Raw genomic sequence first — 20596 nt, 5'->3', positions numbered from 1 at the left:
CACCCTTTCCCCCTCCGCACAGGCCACTGCAGAAGAAAGCAGAGTAAGTTCTAGGCAGAGTCCTAAAAGTCCAGATTAAATCACACGTCTCTGGGCCTGAATCTGTTTACCCATAAAGCAAGAGGGCTGGACCAGAGGGATTCGTCTCTTTTTCCAGTTAGAATTCCGATGATTCTACTTTCAGCCTATACATGGGTGGAACATTCCTTGCTGCTTTGTTCAGTGCTGGAGAGGTTTATGAAGTGTGGTCCTGCTGAAAAGCTGGAGAATGAACTAGATGTCCTCTCAAGATGCCTTCTGGCCCTATAATCCCATGATGTGCTTATAATGGAATTTGGCTATCCTTATAATTAGAAATGTAGCCTGCTGGTCACACATCTGGATCAGATAAATCTGCACAAATAGCATTTCACCAGAAGCAGAAATGCCAAGCATATAACAGCTGTGTTGTTACATCAGCCTTGCAAATAACAAGGAATACTATTTATCCATAGAAAGCAAATGACTGCGGCAGACAGGGATAAAGCTGATTTCATTCAAATTACTTTAGGGTGGGAGACATGTTTATAAAAGAAAAAAATATACGTTGGTCAGACTTCCAAATTTACAAGATCAGTACATGAAAGAATTCCCATACGTAAAAGACCACAAATGCCAAAACACTATTTCCTTATTTCCTGCCATCCTAGTTAATGATGAGTTTCTTGTTATTGAACTTTTGTAAATGTAATAGGCTCCTCTGACTTGCATGTCAACATATCACAAGAAGCCATGACCCTAATCCACAATTAAGTATTATCAAAGTGTCAAATGTACTCTGGGAATATTCACATCCATAGAAAATAAATGTGCTTCAAGTTAACAATTAATTTCACTCAACCAAAGTGCCGGATAAAATGAAACAAGAGGAAATTATTTTCCTTAAAAGAAATAAACACTCTTCCTAGCCAATTAGGTAAGCATTAACCACCTTACACTTTGAAGCTCATTTCTTAAACCCAAAAACTTAATGTGTTAATCTATTTGCTCTGAGGAACAACTGACAAAAGGCATGACTAATGGCAAACAGGTATGAATACAAAATCTGTCACCTATTACTAACCCTACCAACACAACTGCTCCGTCTTCTAATTTGCAATACTGTTAATAATTTTATTTTCCCCATTCAAAAGTGTATTCAGCTTGTGGGCGATAATGAAGGTTCATCAATAGTAACAAACATACTGCGCTCACGGGGCATGCTGATCACGGAGGAGGCTATGCGTGTGTTGGAGCAGAGGAGTATGTGGGAAATCTCTATACCTTCCACTCAGTTTTGCTGTGAACCTAAAACTGTTCTAATGAAGTCTTTAAAAATGTATTCAATACATAGACCTTAAAAGATAGAAAGTAACTTTCATATCAAGTAAATGCCCTACATTGAAATGTGTATATGAAATAAGATCCTTGGATTTTAATGTATAAAATGTTAAGACTCAGTAAGTCACTTTACATATAATCACTTTTCATATATAAATTTTTAAAAATCCACAATGTTAGTATAATTACCATTACCTCAAAAATCCAGACTTAAGTTTTGTACCACATAAAGAAAAAATAGAGAACAAAGAAAGCAAGCCAACCAAGACAAAGCAAATTTACATGGTTCTTAAAGGGGAGAATCCAAAAGGTAATCAGATTCTTACTTCACATTTTCTAATATTAACTGAACACTACTAGTAACAATCAGTCTTTGAATCAATCATGAAAAGAGTACAGGGATTAAAAAAAAGTTGACTAACTAGACAGATGATTCTTTGGAAAAATATAATAAGTCACAACTTTCAATCTTTATGTATCAATTTTTAAGCTTAAAGCCTCAGACTAAAATGATACCCTGATAGTCAGCTAATTGATTTTCTAAAGAATGTTAATCAACTATTTCCAAACACTGGGAAACAACTTAGGCAATCAAAATTCTCAACCAATTCTAATTCCTAACAAAGTCACTATAAGAAAATGAGTTAATACTTCAAAATCCTGAGCAGAGAATCTAACAGATACATTACGTTTTATGTGTAACCACTGAGCAGCCCTAATAAATACAACCAACAGGAGATTCATAGTGTAAACCCTCTTTGGGGCCTAAAAGACTTTGACTAAGTAAATATCAACTCTCAACCTGTGATGGGCTTATCAATGAACCACCATCAAAATACAGGTGAGAGCAAGGCCTTCTGGCTTTATGCCAAAGTGAAACATCAGATGGGCAGCTTCCACCCCTTCAAGGATACTGCCAAAATTTCTAAGGTTCGAAAGGATGTCTCCAACCTGAAGGGTGGGAACTCTCAGGATAAGGTAACAGCTGAGCCACACTCAACTTCAGCTTCTATAGTCAACTCAGGAAACACCTCATCTTCCAAAGCCCTGGATGCAAGGCAATTAATGAAAATGGGGAGCCCCTCTCTTTTAAAATAATTCTTTCAGGTAACTGAATTGGCAATTAGGAGTGAAATATGAGCTTTTTATAAGGTAAACCTTGTTGGGAATGCCCTGGCGGTCCAGCGGTTAGGACTTGGTTCTTTCACTGACAGACTCGATTCCTGGTCAGGGAACTAAGACCCCACAAGCCATGCAGCATGGCCAAAAAAAGGTAAATCCTATTTTTCTGTTTTGATTTTTTCCCATACTTCTATTTTCTTGATTTAGGGGTTTAAACAGATTCCTAATATATATTTTTTAAAAATCATGACTTACCAATCTTTTTCTCTATCCTCTATTATTTTAAAGTTATTCTTCTGTTTTATTTAGGCTTTGTGATTTCAGACTTAGAAACAAGCATTTGAGATTTTGCATAGTCACACAGGATTTCAGTTACCAAGGCTGCCAGACCAACAACTAGTCCAGCAGTCCAAAAATCCACTCTCTTTTTTCAAAGAAATAGATTTTCTGCCTCCATGTTTTCCATTTCCAGAAAAAACACTTCTCTCATGATAAGGAGAGACCCAAAAAACAAGGGGCCACATTGATCAGAGCTCAGCCTCACTCCCATCCCTCACACACACCTCACTTTAAAAAATGCTCCGGGTCCTACCTTTCCTTAGTAGAAGTTAAATTTCATCATCTTAAAGGATACTGATGATTTCCCAGATCGTAGCCAAGCTTCAGTGTAAATACAACTGAGTGCTAAAGTAAGACTTTGACAATGGCTATACAGGAATATTCCCAAGATGCCGCTGTTTTGGTGGTAAAAATGTCCTGACTCCAAAATTTCTTTCCAACTACCTGAAGTCTTTTGTATCGCTATCTGCCCAATTGACTTATCCAGTTCTTCCTGGTCTCTCTTTCAATAAAACCAGCAGGAGCACCTGGAGTTCTAGCTACCCACCCCCCACCCCCAGCAAACCCCTCCCCCGACAAAGGAGAACAGAAGATATGGAAGGAGGCAGAGACCTGCTCGGGAATTCACCAGGTCTGGTGGCCTTGCAGACTCCTACAACTCAATACAGATTTCACCCCAATCAGGAATGGACACGGGATGCTGATGCCTCATTTCAGATTCTAACCATATAGTTTAACAACATGACACTTTTAGTACTTAAGATAAGAAACTAGTCATTTCTTCCTAATTCTAGGGAGATGTTGATTTATACAAATGTCAATCCTGGCCAAGAGTTTACAGCACACAATTTCTACAGGTATCTCAAAGGTTGTTAAATTACCTACCTCAGAGCTTAACCAAAAAAGTGGGGAGGGGTGGTTTGTGTTATCGCCTGTATCAGTATGTCAAGAGACAGTCAGGCAAACACATTCCCAAGGCAATCATGTGACACTCACCAAGAGAATGCACTATAAAAGGTTGCCTTACAGGAACCTCTAGAACTTTGATGTGAACTGTCTCCCCCTCATTTTAGGGAATGCTCCTCAACCCAGTGAGCACAAGAAGGACTCCTGGGTGGCAGCCGGCAGAAAGCTATCATTAAAGTCAAAAGTATTTTGTGCAGATTGCCTTCAACCAAAGGCATCAGAGTTTTCATCTGCTGCAAACAAAATGTTTCAGTATATTTAAATATTTACCTCAATCAACCTTGTTTCAAAGAAACCAGGATGAAGAGACGAGGTAGACTTCTTCACAATCTAAAATGCACCATTTCCAAACAAATGACAAATAAATACTTTTCACAGACGTTGTCTCACTAGTCAAATGGTTCCTCTAGCCTTCTTCTCATGCACATGGACCTGCCTTCCATTAGAGTGGACACCTGTGCTCATCTTCCCAAACCCCAATATTTCATTTGCATGGCACTATTGCAGAATTACAGTATTACAATATACAGTACATACAATATACAATATTACAGAATTACAGTAAGACAGTAGGTGTTGAAAGAGGGCATCAGAGGGCAGACAGACTGAAACCACAATCACAGAAAACTAGCCAATCTGATCACATGGACAACAGCCTTCTCTAACTCAATGAAACTAAACCATGCCATGTAGGGCCACCCAAGACAGCTAGGTCATGGTGGAGAGGTCTGACAAAATGTGGTCCACTGGAGAAGGGCATGGCAAACCACTTCAGTATTCTTGCCTTGAGAACCCCATGAACACTATGAAAAGGCAAAAAGATAGGACACTGAAAGATGAACTCCCCAGGTCGGTAGGTGCCCAATATGCTACTGGAGATCAGTGGAGAAATAACTCCAGAAAGAATGAAGGGATGGAGCCAAACCAAAAACAACACTCAGCTGTGGATGTGACTGGTGACAGAAGCAAGGTCTAATGCTGTAAAGAGCAATATTGCATAGGAACCTGGAATGTTAGATTCATGAATCAAGGCAAATTGGAAGTGGTCAAACAGGAGATGGCAAAAGTGAGCATAGACATTTTAGGAATCAGTGAACTAAAATGGACTGGAATGGGTGAATTTAACTCAGATGACCATTATATCTACTACTGTGGGCAAGAATCCCTTAGAAGAAATGGAGTAGCCATCATAGTCAACAAAAGAGTCCAAAATGCAGTACTTGGATGCAATCTCAAAAATGACAGAATGATCTCTGACCATTTCCAAGGCAAACCATTCAATATCACAGGAATCCAAGTCTATGCCCCAACAAGTAACGCTGAAGAAGCTGAAGTTGAACGGTTCTATGAAGACCTACAAGACCTTTTAGAACTAACACTCAAAAAAGATGTCCTTTTCATTATAGGGGACTGGAATGCAAAAGTAGAAAGTCAAGAAACACCTGGAGTAACAGGCAAATTTGGCCCTGGAGTACAGAATGAAGCAGGTCAAAGGCTAATAGAGCTTTGCCAAGAAAACGCACTGGTCATAGCAAACGCCCTCTTCCAACAACACAAGAGAAGACTCTACACATAGACATCACCAGATGGCCAACACCAAAATCAGACTGATTATACTCTTTGCAGCCAAAGATGGAGAAGCTCTCTCTATACAGACAGCAAAAACAAGACCGGGAGCTAACTGTGGCTCAGATCATGAACTCCTTATTGCCAAATTCAGACTTAAATTGAAGAAAGTAGGGAAAACCACTAGACCATTCAGGTATGACCTAAATCAAACCCCTTACAATTATACAGTGGAAGTGAGAAATAGATTTAAAGGACTAGATCTGACAGACAGAGTGCCTGATGAACTATGGACAGAGGTTCGTGACATTGTACAGGAGACAGGGAGCAAGACCATCCGCAAGAAAAAGAAATGCAAAAAAGCAAAATGGCTGTCTGAGGAGGCCTTACAGATAGCTGTGAAAAGAAGAGAAGTGAAAAGGAAAGATACACCCATTTGAATGTACAGTTCCAAAGAACAGCAAAGAGAGATAAGAAAGCCTTCCTCAGTGATCACTGCAAAGACATAGAGGAAAACAACAGAATGGGAAAGACTAGAGATCTCTTCAGGAAAATTAGAGATACTGAGGGAACATTTCATGAAAGATGGGCACAATAAAGGACAGAAATGGTATGGACCTAACAGAAGCAGAAGATATTCAGAAGAGGTGGCAAGAATACACAGAAGAACTGGACAAGAGACCTTCATGACCCAGATAATCATGATGGTGTGATCACTCACCTACAGCCAGACATCCTGGAATGTGAAGTCAAGTGGGCCTTAGAAAGCATCACTACGAACAAAGCTAGTGGAGGTGACGGTATCCAGCTGAGCTATTTCAATCCTAAAAGATGATGCTGTGAAAGTGCTGCACTCAATATGTCAGCAAATTTGGAAAACTCAGCAGTGGCCACGGGACTGGAAAAGCTCAGTTTTCATTTCAATCCCCAAAGAAAAGCAATGCCAAAGAATGCTCAGACTACTGCACAATTGCACTCATCTCACACACTAGCAAGGTAATGCTCAAAATTCTTCAAGCCAGGCTTCAGCAATACGTGAACCGTGAACTTCCAGATGTTCAAGCTGGTTTTAGAAAAGGCAGAAGAACCAGAGATCAAATTGCCAACATCAGCTGGATCATTGAAAAAGCAAGCGAGTTCCAGAAAAACATCTGTTTCTGCTGTATTGACTATGCCAAAGCTTTTGACTGTGTGGATCACAATAAACTGTGGAAAATTCTGAAAGAGATGGGAATACCAGACCATCAGACCTACCTCTTGAGAAATCTGTATGCAGGTCAGGAAGCAACAGTTAGAACTGGATATGGAACAACAGCCTGGTTCCAAATAGGAAAAGGAGGACGTCAAGGCTGTATATTGTCACCCTGCTTATTTGACTTTAATGCAGAGTACATCATGAGAAATGCTGGACTGGATAAAGCACAAGCTGGAATCAAGATTGCTGGGAGAAATATCAATAACCTCAGATATGCAGATGATACCACCCTGATGGCAGAAAGTGAATAAGAACTAAAGAGCCTCTCGATGAAAGTGAAAGAGGAGAGTGAAAAAGTCGGCTTAAAGCTCAACTTTCGGAAAACTAAGCTCATGGAATCTGGTCCGATCACTTCATGGGAAATAGATGGGGAAACAGTGGAAACAGTGGCTGACTTTATTTTGGGGGGCTCCAAAATCACTGCAGATGGTGACTCCAGCCATGAAATTAAAAGATGCTTACTCTTTAGAAGGAAAGTTATCACCAACCTAGACAGCATATTAAAAAGCAGAGACATTACTTTGTCAACAAAGGTCCATCTAGTCAAGGCTATGGTTTTTCCTGTGGTCACGTATGGATGTGAGAGTTGGACTGTGAAGAAAGCTGAGCGCCAAAGAATTGATGCTTTTGAACTGTGGTTGTTGGAGAAGACTCTTGCGAGTCCCTTTGACTGCAAGGAGATCCAACCAGTCCATCCTAAAGGAGATCACTCCTGGGTGTTCATTGGAAGGACTGATGTTGAAGCTGAAACTCCAGTACTTTGGCCACCACATACAAAGAGCTGACTCATTGGAAAAGACCCTGATGCTGGGAAAGATTCAGGGCAGGAGAAGAAGGGGACGACAGAGGATGAGATGGTTGGCTGGCATCACTGACTCGATGGACATGAGTTTGAGTAAACTCCAGGAGTTGGTGATGAACAGGGAGGCCTGGCGTGTTGTAGTCCATGGGGTCTCAAAGAATCGGACATGACTGAGTGACTGAACTGAACTGAATTCCAGAATAGCTACTTTCACTTAAGTACACAGGGAGGGTACATTTTAAGAATTAGTATCAAGTGTCACCTCATCCTAAGGAATGTCAAGTGGAAGTTCACAGACAAAGAGTTTAAAATAGATCTGACTTGCATGTTTGCCTGAAATTATCTAATTAGACATGTTCTTTTCTGTGTATTTTATTTAGATTACTATTTTTTATTTTGAGGCATCATTTTACTCTGAAGATGAAAATATGACTTTTTTTTAAAGTGACTTTAATACAAGTTGTCTAAATACTTTTTCAGTCCACCTTTGAGAACTCAATACTAGGCAACTTAAAAAGTATTCAAGGTTTCTTCTTGGGGGGAAAAAAAAATCAAGCGTCTCTATAGTGAGAGTCTTTCTACATGAGATCATAGTAAAGAATTCATTAATTCTCTCTTGTACAAGTACACTGGAGGCCAACATCTTTGTTCAGAGAAGGGAGACAGCATTCATCAATTAAGTGCAGTATTGTTCTAGGGCTTTGTTTATAAATCCAGCATACATCGCCATCTGTTAACTTGGACTAGAAAGCTTTAATTGATATTTATGTAGTTCACAATAAAGTAAAGGAAGAGGCCTGTGTGAAAATGCCACCCCATAAACATTTTCACACCCTGGATCAATACAATACTATTCTAAGTTAATGTCATGTTGAAGACTTGCTCCCCTGCTCTTTCTTAAACATTTGTTTCTCAAGTTAGAAATATATTTACAATCTTCTACAAAAATTCTTAATTTGTTAATTTTTCAAATGGGAAGAAGAAATTCTGACCTTTTTAAAAAGGTAAATAAACTGCAACTTCATCTACGCAGTTTTTCTTAACTCTCCAGATTCCTTATGTTACATTCAACTTAGAACAGACATGATCTTTTTTACCACTCCATTTCTGTCTACTTCAAATTCTAGGTCTCCAAGTATTTGTTCTTGATTAATTTTATTTACCTATAATCATATTCAAGGTGTATTTAAATGGCTTGATCTCCAGTTTATATACAGCTTCGTGTATGCAGATTTTAACTCAAATACACACTCTGAAGACAAGAATCACATTTTTATTCATTTCATCCACTCAAAGCTCTTCCCCACTGACCCCCATCCTGATAAATTACTTTATATACAGCAGACATTTTAGTCAACTTTTTAACTATAACTAAATTTGTCTATGCCAAAGTCACTCTAGAAATAGTTACAATTTTATTTAAAAATACTTCACTGTCCCCCCAAATTAAAGACCCCTCTTGATGCCTTTGTGACATGAATGGAATTTGCAGGCTTTCATCAATATTAAAGAAGCTTTCAATGTTCCTAAAACCACTCTGAAACTCATGAAAAATAAGTTAGTATCCTTGTGCTTTGATATCCTTTTAAAACTCTCTAATTTTGACTTAACTTTTCTTTTAAGAGAATTAACATTTTTTAAAGCTTCATACATATAATGCCTCCCTAGAAGTGGATGTTTCAACTTTGCCGAGGTGTGCACTCAAGTTGAAAGGCCGGAAGAGCTCACAGTTCAAAGGGGAAATACCTAACAAGCATGCAACAGCCATAAAAGACCATGTGCAACTGGGCACTGAAGGAGAGCTCTATGGGCAAGGGCCTGGCTGTGATTCACCCTCACACTCCTAGCAGGCAGCACTATTCTCTACAACTACGCTCTCTGAAAGAAAAGACTGGGGTGTTGCTCCCTGCTGTATCCCCAAACACCAAGAAGAGTCCTGACACATAGCAGTGTTCGATAAATGTGTGGAATAAATATTTGTAGAAAAAATGTGTAACGCATAGTAGACATTATTAGGAAAGGAAGTAGAAGGAAGGATTGGCATAATTAAAATTTTATTTTGAGACTGTACTTCCTCTGGTCACCATGACTTTAAGAGTGACACAAACTCTAAATATCTAGGGACAACTGACCGGGATAGTGGCGAGTCAAAACATCAAATCACACAAGGAAAAACTCTGAACACTGGGGACCTGCAGCCTGTGGAAGAGAAGGTAGTACTAAAGGCATACGAGCTGGCTAGAGCTGAGTTTGAGGGGTTGTCACATGAAAGAAAACAAACTTGTTCTAGGTTGCTGTGGAGTTAGTTGCATTTTTTGAACTATGGCTCATATAATCAATTTAGTGGGTCACTGACTGGCATTCCTTTAGGTAAAACACAATAGTATAGAATTGGGCCACAAAGAGTACAGGCAAAGTATTGATTTGAGTCCAGTATATATATTTAAAATTTTCGTGTATTTACTGTACTATAAGGCAAAATGTATCTCAACATGCATGCCAGTCAAAATTTGTGGAAAAACAGTGCCCATTTTTCACCATGATAGTTTGGGTTCAATATAAACATGAGAGATGTTCAACAACAAAAAAAATTAACTGATTACTTCTTAAAGAAACTGTTAATGAAGTTCTTGATTCCTTTGAATATTCACTAACCATAATGGTAAAATACCCAAAATCAAACTGGTAGGCAGGGGGCAGAATCAGGCCTGGAAGCCAGTCTCCAGAGCCCCCTAGTCTAACTGCCTTGTAGTGGATCACAGTACCTCTAGCACAGGCTGGTGACCATGTGTCAAGATGTCACATACAGGGGTCTTGACACCTGTTGGAACAAATAATGAGATGACCACCTTGGTGGAGATAGATTAAAATCTTTGATGTAGGGGCTTCCCTGGTGGCTCAGTGGTAAAGAATTCACCTGTCAATTCAGGAGACAGGTTCAATCCCTGGTCTGGGAAGATCCCACATACCTCACAGCAACTAAGCCCATGAGCCACAACTACAGAAGCCCAAGCACCCTAGAGTCTGTGCTCCACAAGAGAAGCCACCACGATGAGAAGCCCATGCACTGCAACTCAAGAAAGCCCACATGCAGCAACGAGGATCCAACAGCCAAAAATAAAATAATTTTAAAAAAAAATCTTTAATGTAAAACTACAAGTACTGTTCTTTTGACGGTCAGATCTATAAATTTTCAGGATAATGAGATAATGCGGACTTCATCTACATATATGTCATTATTTCAAGAGCTCAGGACTTGAAACACGACCAAAAGCATTAAGGAAAAATTAAAACAAAGGCCTCTTCTTTTGAAGTTTTAGAAGACACAAAGACAAGAAAAAATAACATTTTGACAAAGAAAGCGTTAGATAACCCTTAACTAAAAGAAGAAATTCCACCTTGAGATGTTACAAAACTTGAATGCCCCTTGCCATGTTTTCCCCTGAGACCTGTTCATACAATTCCCTACCAGTCCAGTCCCTCACACATTTTCACTACCCTCCACCTTCCTTTCATAAGAGAACAAAATGACTCCTTATAGCAAACCCCTCAGGAAACAACTCACTAACTTCCATAAAAAAACAGCAACAAACATTTCAAGTCTATATTAGGTCATGTTTTTAAGTCACTGTCCAAGTTTTAGAGGCCTATCTGTCCCTGTATTTCTTTCAGGCCCCACTGGTGGCTCAGCGGTAAAGAATTCCCCTGCAATGCAGGAGACACCAGTTCAATCCCTGGGTCGGGAAGATCCCCTGGAGGAGGGCATGGCAACCCACTCCAGTATTTTTGCCTGCAGAATCCCAGGTACAAGGGAGCCTGGAGGGCTACAGTCCACGGGGTCGCAAAGTCAAACATGACTAAGCTCGCACACATAGAAGAACACAGTTTGGGGCAGTCTTTCCCTCTTTCTCTTCACTAACGTGGTAAGAAGAAACCCATTGGTTTCCCAAAGATAAGCAGTGGGGAAGTAATGGAATTATCAGTTTTTCTAATGCTTATTAAAATTAAGAAGTTCAATAAAAAAGTTCAAATAGTGGTGACTGGATCATGATTCAGTACACTTACACAGAATCACAAACACTTTCACATATGCAAAGCAAGAAACTTTTGTTATCGGAAGAAAGTTGTCAGGACAGGGCGAATAGTTTAATACTGATGACAACATCAATTATGTCAGATCTCGATCTGCAATAAGCTAGCTCTAGGTCCCCAACTGGTAATCAATCATGTGACTGTGGCCACTAATGGACTTGAGTCCTGCCAAGTTTCACATGCCCCTAGTTATGAAATAGCTTCCTTTCCATGTGTCTTAAAACAGGCTTAAATTACCTTATTTCCCCTTCCCCCACTCCCCCAGCCTTTAAAGCGTGCCTCATGCTAGGGACGACGGAGCCTGGTGAGCTGTCGTCTATGGGGTCGCACAGAGTCGGACACGACTGAAGCGACTTAGCATATATAGCATAGCATGCTACAAAGCAGCAAAAGTAAGATCCTGCGACATCCTCCACCATGAAATCATCCTTTATAGCTAGGAGGCAGGATTTCATAGCCACAAGCAACAAATCTCATCGACTCTAAGACAAATTACTCACATGAAGAAGCACAAAAGGCTGCTCTTAAAAATAATTAATACGATGTCTTTACATTAGTAAAGTTTTAACTTTGTGCTACTTTTTCCTTTCTTAGAAAAGTTCAAGACTCAATTGTCACCAAGTCCTTGGTACAGGCTGCTCTAGGAGTGAACTCAGACTGATCAGATGCACATGAGCACACATGTTTCTGAGTTATGGGATCCACAGGATTTGTAGAGAACTAGATTTGAGTACTGGCCTGGTGGACTTTTGGAACCGCTGCTACTTCTTGTACAGCAAGAAGGCCACCTCAGTGTCGGTTACGAGAGTCACAGGCTACAGTGCAGCACCAGTACATCATCAACCGTACAAAGGCATCTCTCAGGATAGCACCTACTTTCGATTAAGCGACCAGAAAAACAGAGTCCGATATATGTCAGAATTGGAGACGACTGTATTTCAAAACATCTTATGCAAGGTCCTAACCAGAGAAAGTTTTCATCCAGAGTCATCATCCTGTGATACAACCTCTGCTTGAAGATGCAATGTAACATCATCCTAAGTTCACGTCAGAAGGCCTGGCTTGCAGTTTGTATGGGTCATACGGTAAGGAAAGAGGCCAGGAAGGGAAAAGCATGAAAGGAAAGGAAATTTTACTTTTCTGGCTAAACTAACAAGAGTTTCTCAGTGAAGAGGACACAAAACATAGTCAGTTAGCAAACTTAGTTAAGCTATAGAGGCGCTGACCCATCAAAAGGCCAACTCAATTCTAAAGATTCAGTGAAAAAGGTAACTCCAGAACATACTGTATAGTCACCTGCATGAGGAAAACTCATTTCAAGTGCCTTTAGGTAGTGTTCACCTGCTCCTAAGTGTAAATGGAGTTTACTGGCAACAAGGCGGTTAGAGTAAACATGAGAACTCACTCATCATAGCCACCTTTCACTCTACAATTAAACCATAATTCTCCTTTCAAGAAGCCAAATCATTCTCTAGTGATATGTGGTTTCCCGTCCTGAAAGAAGTTTACGAAGTGGAGAAGTCCAAGTTCACGGCAATTCAATGATTTGCCCGGCTTCGGTGACAAGCTGAAGCCAGGGGCCCAGTGTGTTTCACCTTTCACTCAATACTTTTTGCCTTCCAATCCCAATCCACTTTCACATCCAGTCCTGGTTCTCTACACCCTAACTTTGCTACATTTGAGAATTACAAATAAGAACTGAGCCAGCAGGACCTGTTGAAAACACCCCATGGCCATGCAAATTCCCCATGTTTGATAGAAACTTCTCTCCATATAAACTTTTCTAAGCAGACTTCCAGATTCAGCGTGTGGCTGACTTTTAGCACCTGGCTATAGTACTTCAAGTCCTTCACTTAAATGTTAATGATAACAGTTCAACCCCATAAACAAAGAAAATGTCTGTTTTAGAACTGCTAAATGAGGGAACTGCAGACATGTTTAATTATGTCTGCCGGGTGGCTAAGGTCCAAAACCCACCACCATCTGGAGACTTAATCTTGCCTGCATTTCAGATCCCCACCATTCCTGATGGAAACAACCACTCTGGCCCTTTTCATCAACATAAAGAAAAGATTAAAATAATTAGGCTTAAGTGCCTCATAAGGGCCTAGATGAAAGCACGTTATAGGAGGTATGATTTATCAACTAAATCATAGTTTATGTGGTCTCATTTGAGATGAAACCTGGCTTCATTACCACTGAGTTTTCTTGCTTTGTTTTCATATATGGGAGCTCTGTCAACACAATTCTACTGGGGCAGGCTGGAGAAGAAAAGGAGCTAAATGCTTGCTTCTTCAGGGGTGCTTTTGGTCCGCAAAAGTCATTTTACTATTTTATCATTACTCCTTGATGTTAAGCTTGACCAAGGAGCTGGACTCATTACAAAGCAAGAACTTTCCTCCAAGGCTAAAAAGCAAAAGGAATGTCAAAGCAATTTTTGCTACATAGCAATTAACAAGGGGATGCCTCCAGACGCGGTAGGCTGACGTTATGTTGGTGATCAAACAGCATCTTGTCGTCAGGCATTAAGGTTTTAAACATTCAATTATCTCATTTGTAAAAATATTTTCACTCTCATTAAAATCATTACTATTTAATGATACAACCATTATGGCTGTAACCTAATGAGGTGGAGATACTGACAGTCATAAAATGTCAAGATGTTGTCATTACCCCAGAAAAATGCAAACTATAAATTCGCCCAGGTTTCTTGGACTCTTAAAACTGCAATGTCCCATACAGAAGTTACCTGTGACTATTTAAGTTAATTCAACAAATGGGGTGAAAAGTTTTGTTCCTTAGTCACGTTAGCCACATCTCAAGTGTTCAGTGTGATTAGTGGTTATCCTACTGGATAATGTAAACAGAATATTTCCATCATATCACAAAGTTCTATTGAACAGGACTTCTCTAAAATGTCATATTCTCATTGATGAAAAGGCAACAAATTTTTGCATAGGAACTAGTATTTCCCTTCATAAGCCAAGTGGGGCACTTGAGCATAGTTGTTAAGAGCCTGCACTCTGGAGCCCAACTACTGGATTCTAACCCAGGCTCAACCACTTACTAGCTCTGGATTAGGACCAGTTACTACCCTCTCCATGCCTCAGTTTCCTATCTATAAAACAAGGATAATTACAACACCTATCCTCATAGGAGTGTGGTAAGGATTAAATGAGTTAGTTAAGTGCTCAGAACAGCAAGCACTAAGCAAATATTTGCTGTTATTAAGCCCTAAGTATGCTTCAAGGCCTTAAAAATGCTCATAGCCTTTTCCTCATTGCCTTTTCTAGTTAAGAAGTATTATTTTGTTCCTTTTAGTATGTGTGACTGCCTGTAAAGCCAGTCTCCACGCTAAAAGATAAAATTCACTGACCACCTTTCAAAAAGTCGGATCTTATCTTGAAAGGTTAATTTTAATTTATTAATCTTAAATTGAATTAATCAGTTAACTGACTGTATGTATGTATAAACCAGGTTAGTCTTTTCAAATAAGGTTAAATCCACAGCATTATAGTATGTAAATATACACACTTAAAGATAACTGAGCCCATAAATTCATTCACTTGAACTATAAAACCTTCAGAATTCTTTGTCAATCATCTCCAATTACCAAATATGTTCCTTGAATAGAAACTGCTATCAAAGTTATATTCAACTTTTAGAAAATTCCAAATCAGTAGTCTAAACTAATGATCGCATAAGCTTATAATACACTAAAATTCAGTCTGTTTGAAACAGCTGGGAAACATAAACATTGAAAAGACATAAAACTGAAGAGCATCATGATTCTGCACTAAAGTCTGAAAGCTTCTGAAACACACTAGTTTTTTTAATTAAAAAAGTTAAGTCTGAAAAAAGCTGATTTTTAATACTAATGAAAACTCCTTGTTTATTACTATGAATAACTTTTTGTCTGTTTCAGAAAAAAAAAGTTTGTGAGACAAAATAAAAGTCAACTTGACAAGCACTGGTTAGAAATTTTATAATATCAACCAATTTATATAGCAAAAATTCCAATATTTTATTTGGCAAACTTTAAATTAGAAAAAAATATTCTTCCAAAAGAACTTACCTAAAAAGAAAAAAGCACACAAATATCTAGAGATTAAATGATAAGAGGTCTGGGGTTTGCTTCAGAACAGTACAGCAGGGAGTGGAAAATGCACAAAGACCAAGTAAGTCTGACCATGAGTTGACAGATGTTGAGGGTGGGTGACAAGATCACAGGGACCCACTACTAGTCTCTACTTTTGTAGAATGTGCTGAAATTTTTCATAATTACCATGTTTAAAAAACAAACTCACCTAAAGTGACTTAAGGTGAAAGGTAAAGGTTAAAGGTCATAAATGTGCACCAGTTTCTTAGTCCACAGCCAGAGTGCTACAATTCTGCTTTTCCCCTACCCTCGTCAGCCACTACAAGGAGTAGGATTTATGATTATCTCAAAAACTGTATGCCCAGAGGAGTGTTAATTTTTTCATGTGACTTGTTATTGGATTTTGTTTGTCTCTTTCTTCACCAATTCCACAAAAAGAAAACCAGAAGATAAATTAGCTAACACACTCCAGAAATAGCCAAGAGTCTTTCTTATTTTAATGTCATAATTCTTGACTTCAAGATGTGCCTTTTTTTTTTTAAAGGCTATCAAGAGGCTGCATTCTGTTGCTGTATCCCAGTTTAATAATAGAACATCTAAAATTACACAATTATGGTAACTTGAGTGATTTCTAATTTTATTCTCCATTTTTATAAAAATGAATGTCAAAATATTCTAATAAGAGTCTGGGAAAATGTAAGCACAATGAAAATATTTTAATGTTCATAGTTTTAATAAGTGAAGATCTGTACCTACATATTTTCAGTTAGAGGTCTGCCAATTTTGAGACAATAAAATGCAATGGGGGAAAAGGAGAGAGGGAATCAAGAAATTGAATTATTTCCTGATTTTCCCTTCATTTGCTGAGGCACCCTTAGGAAAGGGGCACACTTTCAGATTAGGTTTTCTTATCTCTAAACTGAGACAATCCTCACTTGGTTCACATCACAGGGTCCTGTGTGAATGACTCCAAAATACATAGAAAACTGCTTTTTAAATAAAGTGCTATTTAAATAAAAGTCATGCACTCATAAACTACTTAAGTAGCCCCTCTAAAAATGGCTTCAGGCTATTCCCCTTAGAATTCGAAAGGAAAAAACAGCCAATAAATGAAGAGGACTAAATGGAACTGTCAGTCGGATTCCACAATGTCCTTCCCATAAAGGTGAAACTTGAGCCACCTGGCCAGAGTATCAAGGCTCAGCTAGATGAGGCTACCAAAGTAGGGTGAACGGAAGTCTGAAGATCAGAAACTGAGGTGGGTCAATCCAATCAAAGGCACATAATGATGACTTATTACAATTCACTAATTCTCTGAAAGTATCAACCTTTGCTTAATAGTGATAAATCCTGTATCCGCTTGCTCTAGCCACATAAAAGCCAGCAAACATTTCTGAAAAACATTTTGCTTAGCAACATAAAATGAATAAATAAATACAAAGGAAATTTCCATTCTCATTAAGATACACAAAACTGTCAACTTCAAGCGGAAGGAGTAGCCAACAGCAAGGCCAGCATTACCCTCCCAGCAAGAGCAAATCGTAATAGGCAGGTACCAAGTCAGGGAGGCCAACAGTGACGCTTCTCAGCAAAAGCACAAGAGGTTGACCCAAGTAAATATAAGAGGGATAAAGTAATATGTAACACAGAGAAGACTGACAGAGGAATATGCCTTTCCAGGGAGAAGATATTATACCCTCTCCTATCCCACACACTTTACCACAACTGCCTGGGTTCCAATCTTGATGCCACAACTTACTAGATTTTTTAACTTCAAGCAAGTAGCTTGCTCTCTCAGTGTCTCAGTTTCTTCATTCACAAAATAAAGATAATATCCTCATGAAGCTGTGAGGATTAAATGAAGAAATGCACATAAAGCACTTAAAAGAGCTCACATGGTAAGCCTTCAATATTATTATTATTACTAAACATTTTTACTCTTGCTATAAATGAGTACTCCTCAAAACACATTGTCGCCCAGATACGTGACCAATGGTTTGAAAGGAGAGAACCCATTCTAATTCAAGTAAAGTGTTTGAAGAAACAGAATGGATGAGTACTATGGGAGCTGTCCTCAGGCCAGTCAATCACTGATTTCTTATTTTCTTCTTCTGTGGGCTTCCTTCCTCAGGGGCACAGCATCAGCCCTGAGCCTGGAGATATAAAAGGAGAATCTACTATCCATCCAGAGGAGCCCAAAGCCTGAGTCCAGCAGGGAGGAGAAAGGTAGCTAATGACAAAGCAGAAGAACCTGAAAAGAGCAATGGGGGCTGTGGAATAGGTTCCAATAAGACAGGTCTGAGTATGAAGAACGGTAGAGCTAAAATCTAAGCAGCAGCCAAATACCTGAGAGGCAAGGGGAGAGGAGAGGAGGCCCCCCGGGCAATGGGAACACAGGTCGGCGAGGACACTGAGCAGCATGATTTCTGGTGTTCCTGGAGCACGTGGGCACAAGGGCAGTGGGAGAAGATGCCCTGTACGTTCTCTGCTCTCCGGAGCCTTTGGGTAGAATGCCACGCCGCACAACCTGCAACAGTGGCAACACCACACCCTCTGTGTGAAGAACTTTCAATAAATATTCTATAGTTAATTCTCAGAGGAAGACTCTTCAAAACAAATAGCAAAGAGAAACTTCTGAAATATATTCTGTAAGTCATGAGGATAAGTAGTAGGGAAAATTACTGGTATCCCAGATCTAAAAGTCAGTTCTGCAGTACTAACTCCTGGACCTTAAGTCCCTAAGAAGATACAAACTTCTACAGACTCTTACTAGGTCTCTTAAGTAATTTTTTTTCAAGGGTGATGACATTTCACTTCCCTGATACAGACACAAAGACTGCACCAAAAATCCAGTAGAGATTCTTTCATATAAGAGACTCTTGATGTAATTGTAGCTTTATGACTCATGGTAATTGTTTTGTTGTTTTTTAACATAGAAAACACTAAAAAAATATATATTTTATGATCTTTTATAAAATAATAGCATTAATGTTTCATTCATAATTGTAATAAAGCAACAAGAAAGCCTACTCTGTTGCCTTTGTGCATGTGTAAAAGCCTCAGAGATCAGATTTAAATTAAACTGGACTAACCCACCTCCACTCCACTTTGATCCTTTTACATCACAAAGGCAGCAAGACTTCAAAAAGCACATCAACCAGAACGAGATGTTCTGCAGTTTAGGAAGCAATCCCAAAAGAACTCATGAAGTAATTATAGCACCATATAATATGTATAGAAAAATAACACTGTCTGAACACTATCTGAACAGTGGAGATTTTAAAAGGAGACAAAATAACGAAGCAGAATAACAGCCTAGAGGAGGATTCTGGAAGCTCCTGGAAGACTGCTGGGGAAGGAAACTGCTCATTAAGTCTTAGGTCTGCACAGAGAAGTATCTATTTGTGAAGAACACAAGTCTTTACACTTTTCAGTAAAAGTGCTTCAAAACAGCCATCTATCATCAAGCACCTAGACAATCAACTAAGAGTACAAGAGTCAAAATTATAGGGTTTTTTCATTGTTTTCAATTTATATACCAACATCTCAAAATAGATAAAAATTCCTTTCTGGGGTATGCAACTTAATGTCACTTCCCCATGGGTTGGATTTTCTTCGAAGACATAAAAACTTTGTTAATGTTCTTCAAACTCACCAAGTTACTCAATAACCACAAGGGTAACCGAAAGCAGTGTGGGAGCAGCAGCCTGTAGGTTTAGGTCTTAATCTAAGCCTTGTGACCAAGCTTTACTAAAAGGCTCAGCTTGAACAAGGCCCAAGTTTCCCAGAGGAAAATGAGCTTTATTTCCTGAAGCCTGCAGTCACCTCTAACCTGAAGGGGCAGGAGACTTGTAATAAATTTTTCCAAAATTGTATGTGAGCAGGTAGCCAAAGAGTTACTTGGTTATTCCTTGAGCATATTATTATCTCTCTGTATCTGTTTTCTTATCTAGAAAATAGGAATCACATCATTCCCCTTCCAAGGTTGAGATGAAGGCACATAAGGTCATGTGTAGAAATTAAGTGTTAATGCCCAGAAAAGCAAAGTCTGGGAACTGCTATTAACACCATAACCTTCCGCCTGCTCATCTCCTCGGGCCTCACTTCCCACCCACACTGGACATCTACACTTCATCATTGCCCAACTGACCACAGAATCATGGAGAAACATGAGAAAAGATGCAGTAATGCCCAGCTCCCATCAGAGATGGGCCAATTGACTGAGGAAAGCCACTAAGCAGCAGTTGTGGGCTAACAGCCAGTTTATCAGAGGAGCACAGACAATCCAAATGAAGCTTCTGACCCCCATTTCAAAACCAGTTAGAACAGTCTTGGTGTATCCAATTCTTCATGTGGCCTTTGTAAATACTAAGTACCAGAGGTACTGAGGTTAACAAAGCAACTACATGGACCACATCATCCCCATCAAGAACAAAGGTTTTCCAAGTATTAGATTCCATATCTCCAAAGCAGTATTTTCTTCCTCTTACTCCCTCGGGTTAAAAAAGAAAAGGAAAGGAAAGGATGTGCAGAGGGATAAAGTGGGAAGTCCCTGTTCTAATACAAATATGGCGAGCACAACGCTATTGCTGCAACACACTTTGACTTCAGCACAAAACTCTTTTCTGACCATCTGGAGCGGCTCTAGGCAGGAGGCCAAAACTTTGTAATTCCTTTTCAAAGTAAATGACAGATCAGTAACTGCCACGTTGCTAATGCATAGCCAAAAGGGAGCACCTCTACTCCTACTCAATGCTCCCTGGAGTTTTACGCATGTTGTAAAAGCAAACTGCTTCCAAATAAATCTGCCCACTTATCAATATTCCAAACTGAACAGCGATCATGTCACTTCTGAACAAGATGGCAGTTTCTCGGATGTGATCCTATCACCCTATCTCACAGGCAGGAAGTAGGACCTTCCGCAAATTTCACTAAAAAGAGCCTTTTCTGATCTAGAGTGAAATTTGTATGTGTTGATTTACATTTCAGTTTGCCA

General features: G+C 39.3%; 1 protein-coding gene across 9 annotated transcripts in view; it reads right to left on the bottom strand.

Moving 5' to 3' along the window:
* Positions 1 to 20596, bottom strand: part of FNDC3B (fibronectin type III domain containing 3B) — a 362295-nt gene that overhangs the window by 317023 nt on the left and 24676 nt on the right. For 2 of the 9 annotated variants that reach the window (XR_014077093.1, XM_081570943.1), the window contains exon 1: positions 10175 to 10232. The exons of the other annotated variants lie outside the window; for them this stretch is intronic. The gene's annotated coding sequence lies outside the window, so the exon portion shown is untranslated. Of the gene's footprint in view, positions 1 to 10174; positions 10233 to 20596 lie in introns of those variants that run through there. 9 annotated transcript variants of the gene reach the window in all.

The sequence above is a fragment of the Giraffa tippelskirchi genome, chromosome 2 (assembly GCF_054371585.1).
Source record: "Giraffa tippelskirchi isolate mGirTip1 chromosome 2, T2T-mGirTip1v1.2.pri, whole genome shotgun sequence".
In the NCBI taxonomy this organism is placed as follows: Eukaryota; Metazoa; Chordata; class Mammalia; order Artiodactyla; family Giraffidae; genus Giraffa; species Giraffa tippelskirchi.
The sequence above is the reverse complement of the archived record's forward strand: the minus strand, read 5'-3'. Positions and strand labels throughout refer to the sequence as shown.